The sequence below is a fragment of the Numida meleagris genome, chromosome 5, assembly GCF_002078875.1.
Source record: "Numida meleagris isolate 19003 breed g44 Domestic line chromosome 5, NumMel1.0, whole genome shotgun sequence".
Classification (NCBI taxonomy): domain Eukaryota; kingdom Metazoa; phylum Chordata; class Aves; order Galliformes; family Numididae; genus Numida; species Numida meleagris.
The window spans coordinates 1,940,020-1,952,519 of NC_034413.1; positions in this window are offsets into that span (position 1 = coordinate 1,940,020).

Below are 12,500 nucleotides of genomic sequence, written 5' to 3' on the forward strand. Positions count from 1 at the left end.
GAGTAAACACCCCCTCAGATCCCTCAAAAATAGGATGCAGAGATCAGGGCTGGTATTCCCAGAGAAAAAACCACACAGACAAGCAGGGCACAAGGAAGAAACAGGGAACAACACACGTGGGGTCTTCTCAGGGCTTCTCCCAACAATTCAGACCCCAGGGGAGCTCCATGAGCAGGTCACTCTCATCAGCATGACTGTCAACTTCCCCAGGTTGAAAATGAGGCAAGCTCATTCATTTAACTATAACTCACAGCAAGTCCTTATGCCATCTGCACCAGGGGTGCCTTGGATACCACTTGGGCCTCAGCTGGACTCCCCAGCTCCTCCTAGGACCCCCGAAGCCTGGCTCCATCAGATTTTCCACCCCAGGACACTATCTCCCCAAAACACCAAGCGTGGTCTGGAAGGTGTTAGCAAATACACAAGAATTTTGATTTCTTTACGAGCGATTCAATGCATAAAATCACTCATGCTCTGCGAGAAGCTAGTCAGCTCATCTGGCAGACAAAATCCCCTACAAGTTCAAGATTCAAATGGCGTTTTGCACAGCAAGCTAACATGCAACAGTTTGCATTGCGAGGTTTCCCTGGCTTGCCCACATTCCTGCCCCATGCCCGATTTCCCGGGCACTCTGGGACAGACCCAGGGCTCTGTGCAGCAAGGGGCACCCGAGCACTGCAGCCAGCCCAGGCCCTCAGCAGCAGCCTGCAAGGGTAGCGATGGGGAGCTCAAGCTGTGCTCCTTTGGCTTTCCTGCACATCTAAACATCCAGCGATTCCCAAATAATCTAAAAGCCGCTTCTTTATTAGTATTCTACTCAAAACGAGCAGTGAAGCAACTTGATGCTAAGAAAGGATGAACTTAACAGAGCATTCATTTTTTTTCTATTATTATTTTTTTTTTTTCCTCGGCACCTAGGCTGTTTCAAATTAAAGAGAATCCGGCTTCAGGAGGCAGTGCTATTTTAATCATTCCAATGTGTCCAGTACGGGAGATGAACTCAAAAGGTGAATATTAAAAGTAGTTGTGGAATTCAGTCATTTCACGAATGAACACATAATAGCCAAAGGCAAAACCGGAAGGCAACTTCACTTCCAATCAGTGTTTTCATTTTATTGAAACCAGATTGGAATTCCTGGAAAGAAGCCTACATATCACATCTTTAATACTAATTTTCATATACTCCAGTAAAACTGTCAGGGTGAATCAGTTGCTGAAGAAAGCTTCCTGTATAATTTACAGATGTACCTCCCTGTAGCCTGCTATTTCGTCCTGGATCAGAAACGTGGTTTTGATCACGCTCGCAGATTTCCTCTCACCTGTACAGGTTTTCGTTGGCTCTAATTTGATTATTAAAATTGGACTTTATATGGCGGAGCCGGTGATAAAAGTAAGCCAACTGTGAGATACTCAGCAAGGCATTACTTTATGTGCTTATTTATGTACACACCTTCATCTACCCGTGGGGATGCATGCCTCTACACACATCTACCCCACAAATTCAACTTTGAGATGAAAAAGACATTCGGAAACCAAACCGCTCCATCTACTCGGTGCAAATGTCTTCATCTCTACAAAACATCAAAGAATCAATAAGCGGCAGAGGATTTCCAAGCAGAGATAAATATAGCACTTGGACGATTACCGTAAGAGCATTTTCCCTAAGCCCCACACTGAGCTTTGCGCTGTGTTTGAAGCGGGGTCCGGCGAGGCCGCGTGGTCCCTGCCGCTTTGCACTGATAGCTGCTGTGCTTCCCTGCGGGCTGCGGGCTGCCAGGTCAGCGTGCCAAAAACCTTCCTGCACACGGGCAGGAGGAAGAGAGGTGAGCACGCTGGTGAGCTTCTGGTGTTTTCCTTCCCCCTAATGCTGGGCAGCGCACTGGGATGGACGTGGGATGGACAGAGGGACACACGGGTGGCTTTCCGGGGTGGCAGCAGTGCTCCTGCCCAGGCTTTGGGTAGTGTCAGCACTTCCATTAAAGCTCCATTAGGCTGGGGTTTATAACTCATCTGTAAAAATTGGCTCAGGCTGCAGGAATTTGGCAAACAACGAGTGCGTGGTGGTTTTTCCTTTTCTCCATGCCTCCCCCCCCCACACATACACGCTCCCAAGTTGTTAAAAAAAACATGGTTCTGCTGCTTTTTAAGCATCTTTTGACACATGTATAAAATGTTTATTAGTTTTAGACATTTCGGTGCTTGTAAAACTCAAAATTATCTTCATTATAAAAAATAAAATTTAAGGAAGCTGGAGGGCATCTCTGGAGACTTCAATTCAAATCCTGACGAGGCCACAAGTATAAATAAGAGCTTACTTGTCTCAGACTGGTCTCCTTCCACGTGTTTGACAGAAGCTGAGTGCTGTGCTGGCACAAGGGCAAGCATGGGCAGGAGACATGCCATCTCACCCAGCTTTGCGCTTGGCAAAAGAGCCCATTGTCCAGCCCAAGGCCAAATAAAAACGGAGCATAACTGAGCTTTGAAATCCAGTATTAAATATTATGTGTTATCCTGTACTTAGCTGTGGAGGAGGAAGCAGAGAAAGCAAAGAGGAAAAAATAGATGACCCAGTGCTTAAATAGCAAAGCAACGCATACAATGAGTTCCTTCAACCAAACCCTAATTTTGGCTTTTTTGAGGCTGAGAATCCATAGTGCTTCCACAGCGCAAAGAGGATAATGCCCTGGCTGGACCCAGCTCCCCATACCTTAACACAGCAGGGTGCTCTCGTCCCTGCCTAGCCTACACAACTGAATAGCCCTCAAAAAGTTGGAATTTCAAGGAGAATACTCCTCACATCGCATGTAGAAGGCGAAGCAGGGGGACACGCTACTCAACTCTCCAGATTTCACTCTTATGACAGCAACAAAATCTGTAAGCCAGTTTTAGCGTGCTTGGCCATGATGAGAAATACACTGCAATATGCATACACCAACCCCTTTTGATTTTAAGTTCTGTCAGTACCATCTAGTTCACTGCGTGATTTTGTAATTTTATTTTCCAAATATAGGGTGTATTTTCTTCTTTTCAATTAAAGAAACAGTGCTTTAAAAATGTATCACTAGAAGGCTGGATAGCGAAGTGGGTTAATGCACCAGCAGCACACCTCCAGAGGCTTAGATTCAGAACCAGCTTAGGGGTCTGTTGTCATGTCACAGAGTCCCTGCTCACCAGCACAAGCAGTGGCATCCACTCCATTGCCAGGATGAAAGAACAGGTCACTGCAGATCAGGACTGCAGCTTCACGTAGGAAAGGAAGGTTGAAATGGCATAAACAGAGCGTCCAAATTAGATTCACCCACCTCTCCAGCCAGCAGATACATACACCATAGTCCATATGTTAGAAGTATACCACTGAGGAGGAGGGGGTTTGCTTTTTTGACATGCTAATGATGTTCTAATTTTGCAAACCCATACTTAAGTGTATTCATAACCAGCAAAACATATAAACATACCCCATGCTTCAAGGTTATCTGAAGCGCATACTTGAACAACAACCTAGATCTGATAGCATCCACAAATCTATAAACTTTCCAATGTTTGTTTTACAGAATTAACTTTGCACTCCAAATTAATGGGTTGCATTTCATCCAGACAGAAGAAAATAATTCAGACCTGCAGCAAATTCTAAAACAGCATTTGCCACAGTAATTGCACTGGAGAAATCAGTAATGATCTATATCTTAAGCTCTCCTTCCTCTTCTTTTATGCAAAAGCCATCAGGATACACATATGGAAATACAGAACCTTTGGCAAAATGTTTTTTTAAGTTGATCTCCTCTTTGTCACAGTTCCTGATATCTAAAACCATTTAGAAGGCATCTTCCAGGCATTATTCTAGGATTACTCCATGAAAAGTGCAAACCAAAACCCATTTTCCCTGCATGCACTTCCAACTACAGTATCCCCATATCCAGCCTGCAGCAACCATGTACACTTATCTATGCTATTGTCACCCCTTTGAACAGCTTTTCTTTCCTCAGGCTCTTCAGTCCCTCTGAATGAGAAGAGGTTTGTCACCCCCACGACATGATTTTCCAGTGTTGCAACAACATTAGCTTTGAGTAATTCTGGGTGAATGGAAAATAGAAGGCATTAGTAGTACATGAGCAAAATCCCCACTATATTATCGAACAAAAAGTGTCATAATTACAGAACAACAACAACTACATTTATCATCACCAGTAAAATTTTTATAAAGCAACATGCAATTTGTTCATATGCACGAAACTGAATCACCAGTGACCAGCACATGAGACCCTAAGGAAGGCAGAGACATAGAGACAACTCCATTAGCAATCCAAGGGCAGTTGGTGCAGCACAGCCCTAAACACCTTCTGAAGTAGTTCTTCCATGCTGAGAGGATAAAAGAAGAAACTTCTGAGACTCAGAAATTTAGCATGAGTCTCTAAGCCATAGCATTCACAGTAATGCTTCTTGTGGTATTTTTATTTCACCAAACCGTAAAAAAAAAACTTCAGGATCTGAGGGTAGAAGCAAAGTCCCCAGAAGAGTTTCACACCTATTAGCAAGGTTATTTTGTCCGGGCATCTCATATCTGACATGCCCTTTAAATCTGTCTTGGGGGCAGTCCTACAAACTGTCTTAGACTCATGAACCTAGAAATAGGATGATCAGGCGGGTATTGATCTGTCATTCTTGGGGCAACAGCAAACTCCACACACTGAATCAGATCAGGAAGGTGGTTACAGTGAAATGACTGAAGTATAGCACCTCCAGCAGGAGATCCACATTTAGGCTGACCAGCAGGGCATAAAACTCAAAGACCTTAAAGAAAGAAGAAGCTTTCTTGGCTCCTTTCCTCTTTTCAACTAGCAGAGGTTGCCCTGGAAATACGCAGCACATAGGTCCCCCTGCAGTCATATGACAGAACAGTATTTCTCATTACTAGCTGAGCTGATTTTTCTTTCATTTTTATGAGACAAAGCCATGCACTATGGTACAGGAGAAAGACTTTTTTTCAGCACAAACCCCAGAACTGGAGGGAAGAGTGGATGCAGAGCTGACATGGCAGCTGTAGTCATTATGATCCCAAGTCCAAGTCTGCTTAAACTGCCTAAAATGGTAGACTAATGGGCCAGTCTGGAAACAGCTCACCACCTAGACAACTGATGCACATGGAAGCTCAAGTTCCACCAGGAAGATGGTAAAAAAAGAAGAACAAGTTCAACCATCCTCACTGCCCCTACTGTTCTGATAAGGAAATATGAGCATAGAAGGACAAGGATATACAGAACAACAAAAAAAAACAAAAAGCAAAAAAGACCACACAAAATAAATCACAATGACATTCCATTTGACAGAAGTGGCCAAGGAACTCAAACCTGGGAGAGGCTGAGAAGCACCTTGAGGAGCCAGATTTCATTTGATTGTCAAAGTTCATATTGTCCAAAGGATGGATCCCAGGAGTAATTTTTTGGTAGCTCCTGAGCACAAAACAAAGATAAGACTTCGGATCCCAAGGTGTAAGCCTTAAATATTTACTGATCAAGCTGAGGGTTCCACATTCCTGGCAGAGAAGCAAAGCCACAGACCTATAACCTCAAGTGTAATTTTATCACTGTGGAAACCTGTATTCCACCAGACAGAGCTTCCTGCCAAAATCAAAGAGCTGTCATTTTCTTGCAGGCTTTCAAAGCAAGGACTTGTTCAGAGGGGGAGGCCTGGGCGGAGCAAGAGGGGGAACAGAAATCAGTGTTTTGAGGAAAACAAAGTTGGAGAAGCAAACAGGAACTTCTCAGTTACGTTCTCGTTCTGAGCGCGGCCTTAGGTCTACTCATCTGCGCTGTAGGAATAGAGAAGCAGAAAATCTCCTTTCCTTCTTCTTGCCTGGGGGAAGATGACAACATGGCAGTACTGCATCATGGCCTGTGACACCTGGAGAGCAGCCACGACCCTCCCACCCTGCTGCATGGGCAGGAGCAGCTGTGGGGGCTGCAGCCCCCCCTCAGCACAGGCCCTTCTGGGGAGGAGGTGACACCATCCCATGGGGAAATTGTGCAGAGGCACATGAGCTGCCTTCCATGCAAAGCATACAAGAGACCTCTTCCTGAGAGAGAGAGATTCCAGAGGAGGGGGACAGGTGCCTCCAGGCCTTGTTTCCAGGCACTGTGAGGATTTGGCCACAAGGTCCCTGTTATGTGGGACCGGGATACCAGAAGGCCAGGCTGCATCGCTGCCTTCAGCGCAATTTGCAGACCTCAGGAGCTGCTTTTTTAAATTGCAGCTATTATTCCTGCTTTAATTTTGGTTTCCTGTGCCTAGAACAAGCTCGACTAGGGCTGGCAGCCAGCACGGGGCCTTCTGGGGGGTGTGAGGAGAGCCTTTGTCCCGGCCCTGGAAGGCAGCCAGAGCAGAGCCTTCAGGACACAAGGGCACACGCCTTCAGGAGCCAATGTTTGCTCCGATTTTCCCCCCATTTGGATGTTGTCTGATATCACATCGAGGGTCAGCCAGTGCAGACAGTTAAAATGAAAATCCCACAAACACCACAAATTAAAAAAAAATAATAATAATCACAAGTCTTATTTTTCCAAAATAAAATCTCCCTCAGAAAACATATCAAACCAGCCAGCACTCAGCACTGTGAATAAAATTATCAGACTCGATAAATATTTTATGCTCTCATTCTAATTGCCAAAAAAAAAAGTTAATTTCTGAAGCAAAGTTTTTTTTTCATCTTTATTTTTAAACCCTTAACATAATGACTGAATGCCTAATACGAAATTGATAAATTTTTAAAAGGTTTCTTTGAAAAAATTCAAAGCTGAACTTGAGCAGCAGACCACAGGGAAGACTATAATCTTTCGTCGGACGCCTGGCACACCACCGCTCCGGCCGGTGCCAGCATTGCATTCTGACAGAACAAGTGTTGCATGAGATGTGAAGGATGACTCCGGTCTGCCGAAAAACCCTGGAGCAGGTGTTCCTCATCCTCATTTGCAATGGAGCATGGCCCCTGGCTCAGTGAGCTGGAGCAAATGCGCTGGCAGGACCCATCATGTACCTGCGTGCTGAGATGCACTAATGATAATGGATGCAGGCCTATTAACCACCCCATTTGTAATGGCACACAACGCTGATTGCTCGGGGAGTGAGTCAGCGGCTTTCCAAGAGGGAGCGGGGAATGCCGGGAACCCATGATCCTTTGTGCATTCCTTATGCTCTGCTGGGTGTACAACTCTGTTAGTCTTTATTTAATAACACAAATGAATACATGATCTGCTACATGATTAGACATGAAGATAAGTCACTCTGGGCAGCGTGACATCAGCCGTGCTGTCTTGGGCTGCAGATCAGCTCCACTTCTACCTTTGGAGCTGGCCTGGGCTGGAGATCTGAGGCTGGGCTGAGAAGCATGAGACCAGGGCACAGGGCAAGGGTTTTGGCTTCAGGCTTTACAGAACGCTCCTGCTTATCTTTGGGGGAACATTTTAGCACAGCTAGGAAAAAGAACGTGGTATTCAGCTCCTACTGCCCATCAACAGGCTTTGCTTGGAGAAGAGAGCCCTCCAGAGCAATCCCTAAAAGCACGCACCCATGCACCTTGTTTTTAAATAACTCCTCTGTTTTGTCTAAATGGCAACTCCGGCTGAAAGCTCACTCCCCCTCGTTTGTGGAATAACAAGGCAATTCCGGAAGGACGCGCTCGCAGAAAGCAACTGTTAATAAATAGATCACATTACTCGTGCGTACTTGATGCCACGGCCAACTTTGTTAAATAGTCACTTTTGGACCAGAATATTGCAATCAGTAAAATACACTGTAATTATTATTGTAAACTTAACTACTGGATTTGCCAGGTTCTTGGCAAAACCAAATAAGCTGCTTACACTGTCTGCTTAGCAGCAGCTCTGTTTTGATTTCCTTGCAAAATGTGTAAGAGGGCTCTTTTGTTAAATTTTGCAAAATAGGCAATTTGGTTGCCAATTTAGTCTAAACAGGCAAATGTCTCCAATTATTTTGCTTAATAAAGTGTTGCTTTGTGTGCACAACAGGCAACACAGGAAAATAAATATGAAAGATCAGATATTACCTGAAGCTGTAACAACCACTTTGTATACATAGAGTTCCCATTGCAATATATCACATTTGAAGATTTACAAGAGGAAAAAAAAAATATTTGTGCACATAAATTCATAGATAACTGCCTCAGAATTGATTGCTGCATTCTAGTGGCTTTACGTCACTCCAGTAATGCACACAACAGTAAATAGGACTTAGAAGCTGATTAATTATTTGAGCATTTTTGTATCTAAACGTACAAAGCAACTGCAGCCACTCCACCATGCTGGGTGAAACATTTCTATCCTTTTTTGGTTTTTTTTCCTTGACAGTTGAAGTTTTGGGTTTGCCTGCTCAAAAGAAATAAAAATAAAAGAGGCATAGATGCACTGTATACCCACATTCTTCCCATGGTCATGGGAAGCTCACACACATATCTGTGCAGATATATGCAAGAACAACCATGGTTCTGGAAATCGTGTCTACTGGTCTGCAATATATTTTATCCATAGAGGTACGGTTCATAAAGACTGAATGTGAGAAGTATGAAGAATGGAGGCTCAGCCAATAAATGCAACATCTCAACATTAGTAATTAACCACACAATATTTCACAGTTCTGGTTTTACCCTTGCTCAACTCGTTGCTTTAAAGACCAGACTTGGCATCCCCGTCCCCCACCCCCCATGTACACACAAAGTGCTTCGCTAGCAGTCACACTGCAGCCATCAAAAGGGCTGGAATTTCTCTATATGTATTGTACAGTATATTTCAAAAGAATTTTTCTGCCACGCACAGTATATCAATACTCAATGTGGGAGTAATTTAACTTCTTAATTTATTGCAGCAGTAACAGCATTTTCAAACTGGTCATAAAATATTCTTGTACTCTTCTAATCTGGGTTTTCAGTGTTCTATAATGGGAATTCTATGAATAATATTGGGAAGTGAGAGATATTTTATACGGTATCTCTAAGGGAACAGTGTTATTGCATAAAAGTTAGGTGACATGGGAGAGACTGATAGAGGTGGTGTTTAAAAAAAAATTACCCTTCAGGGTTTGTCACATGAATAATAATGATTTAGTGACATTTTCCCTTCCTAAAAATCAAATCCTCCATAAGATAGGGTTACAGAAAATATGCTCTAATTATGAATATCTCCAAAATACACAGAGAAAGCACAGCTATCTAATGGCTACTGCAAACTACCCAAGTACACTCTTTTGTCCAGTTTTGATTATATTCTTATTATTTGTGTATTCTGCTGTTATGAAGTCCCAGGGATATGAAGGCCCTCCTATAGCAGGAGCCTCAAGCAGCAGGTACAAGCACCCAGGGGAAGGATTTGCATAGATCCCCAGCCTGGCTGGGGGGGGGGGCAGAGAGCAGCTCCAGCATCCTGCTCCTGCTGCAGATGATGGTCTGTATTGAGCCAAGCACTGAGCCCATCACACCTCCCCCAGTTGCTTCTGAGCAAACAAGATGCTTTCTAAACACTGGATGGAAGATGATGGATGTCCTTCTGTGGGAGGTCTGTGCAGATGCTCAGACCTTGGTGCAGCAAGCAGCGCTACAGCACTTCCAGAAGTGCTGGCATGGCTTCCCTGGAGATTATTTTTTGAGTTTTCTTTTAAGGATATTTGTCTTCTGGTACTCCCTAGGGCTCAACAACAGCCTGCCCATCACCTTTTTGTTCAGCACACAGTTTCACCTTGGCTCCAACAAGAAGCTTGTCCCTGCTTCCAAATGATGCTCAGCCCTGAGCACTCGCTCTGCCAAAGCCTTGCGGGTGGCATAGGGCAGCATCACCTCTGCCAGCCTGGCTTTCCCATGGCTGCAGTGCTGGTTTGCATTTTCGGAGCAGCGGGTTTCCCGTTATCGTGCTTTCTGTGTTTCTAGCACTCCTGGTGAAATTTATTGTTGTAGAGTGCCCTGAGCGCACTGGCAGGGAAAGACAATTACCCAGCACTTCCAGTCTCTGAAAAGTGTAATTGTGATATATACGTGCACTGCCTTCCAACACAGTCCCATGGCCTTGGCCTCATCATTCCAGCTCGATGCCGTTGCCTTGATGCACTCTCTCCAGTGCACCCTGCAGGCAGGGCTGGGACCAGGGCTCCTCACTTGCAAACAGCCTTAACCAGTCAGAAATGAAGTAGGGACTCAGCAACTGCCATGGATCAACAAGTGCCACCCGTATTTCTCCTCAGAAACGTACAAATAATTGCATAATTTAGATGAGATCTTATCCAGAACCTCACTATTATGTGCTGTGTGGTTGGAGGACGCTGGTCGATTGTGGTGACGTTTTGCAGGGAACAAGTCACTCACTGAATGTAAAGCATTTCACAGAGCATCAAAAGCTCAGCAGAGCACTGCTCCAGACACTGTTGGTTTCCCTATGTTTTTCTGGCCAGCCCCAAATAGATTCTCTGGTCTGCACTGCAAGCTCCAAAACAGGGAATGGGCCAGAAGTTCCCCCCAGCTCACTCCAGTAGCAGAAGCTTAGCACAGAACCTTACTCGAACACCAAGCCCAGGAAGTGGGCTGTCACACCAGCTTCATTTCTATAGTCTAAAAAGATTTGTATTTTGAGTACTGTCAATACATATACTTTTTTTCCCTCTTGTGTTTCAATCTGCCATTTGGTCATTTATTCAGAAACCAAATGCAGGGAAATAAATGTGATTGCACAAGGGAGGGCGTGGGACTGTCCTGCACTGGACCAAAGGTCCATGCCTGTCCCTGGCTGCAGCTCAGCACTGGAGCTGCAACAAGCACTACCTCCCTGGGGCCATGCCCACTGACCCAGAGGTGCAAGCAGCCCGAGGTGCTGCCCTGCTGCCCACACCCCAGTATGCACTCCCCACTTTAATCCTGCCCTGCTCCTGTTCACCAGGCAGAAGCCACCCCACAGCCTTGACCCACCACATGGCCTCTTTCTCTCCCAGGTGGAAGGACCACAAGTGTGTATGTTCTACTTCATGCATGAAAATGCTTGAGAGCTTTATATAGACATCCAGTAGGTTTTGTACTTTTCCTAATATTTCTTCCTATCATTAGCCTTTTTATCCTTTTGGTACTGCTACCGAACACCAAATGTATACACATACAGGCATATAAGCACCCAAGTCCAGGCGTGTCAATCCCTGAGCTGATACCTCCATTCATCATAATTGTTAATTATTTTACACAAGAAATGCCAAGCAGCTGGGAGCCTGGGAAGAATTAGTCACGAGCTGACTTGAAAAGGATACAGAATGGATGCAAAGGACAGGTGGCAGAAATTCTACCCATTTTCATCATCACAGTGTTTCACATCAATTCAGTTTGTTGTTTTTTTTTAATAACAAAACCTAAAGCATGCCTACTGCTTGGCATGAGTCATTAGCCCTGCTGTATTCTCCTGACCATGTGGTACTGCTGGGCTCCAGTAACCTCCAACGCAGACCAAAGAAAGCAGAACTTCCAGCTTCCTATCCATGTGCCTGCTCATGCACAGACACGTAAACACGTGCACAGAATTTTTTTGGGGAAAAACTTTCTGGGCACAGAGAAGGTACAACAGCTCCATTAATTGACAGTTTTTCAGTGTCACTGTTTATGCCTGATGGTTTAGATAAGGCAGAGAGGAACAATGATGTCCCTGACTTGGCTACCCATTTCCAGAGCTGCTGGCCAGTGCCACAGCATCTGGGGTTTGACGAGGGCTCCCTTCTAAAAGAAAAAATTGGATCTCTAAGAGTGTCATCAGACCTGAGAGGTTTGAAACGAAACATGTCAAGCTCAAGTGGATTACTTTCTTGACAAAAACAACAAAAAAAAACACAAAACTTTTTAAGACAAAATCATTTTCCTGGAAAATCTCCAAGCATTGCTTTAGCCAAATTTGGAGTTATGCTCCAGGGAGAGCAGAGTACCTTTGGCACATCTGCTGAAACTGGAGGAACTGTGTCTCTGGTATGGTGAGGGAGGAGGAATGTAGCAACATAAGTCTGCTTTCTGAGGTCAGGAAGCACACAGAAGAAGTGATGAAAAACAGCCCAAAGCAAGAGGAAAGCGATTTAGTTTCTCTTCCATGAGGCTGTCTCAGCAGCTCGAGGGAGAGGCGGAAAGGAAAAGAGAAGAAAACTGGAAAGAAAAATGAGCAAAAAAAAGAAAAACCTGAAGGTGTTTTTTGTTGTTTTTTTTTCTTTTCCCTTTCCAATCTGCAAAGGTTTTTGAAGAGATATCAAAATCAAGAAGAGAGAAATTGGATCAAAACGACTGAGTAGATTCGCTTGTAGCAGAAAATAACGTTGGCATCTCTCTTTAGGTAGGCTGAGAACCACACGGTTCCTCGCTATTGTTAAAGGAGGATTTTCCTTCAAGTCCAGCTAATCCATTAAGGGAGCAAGCATAAAGGGGCAATGGGCCAAGGGAAGCTCTGAAAAAGAAACTCAGCAAAATGCTGTGGTGCTGCTGAAAGGGTTGG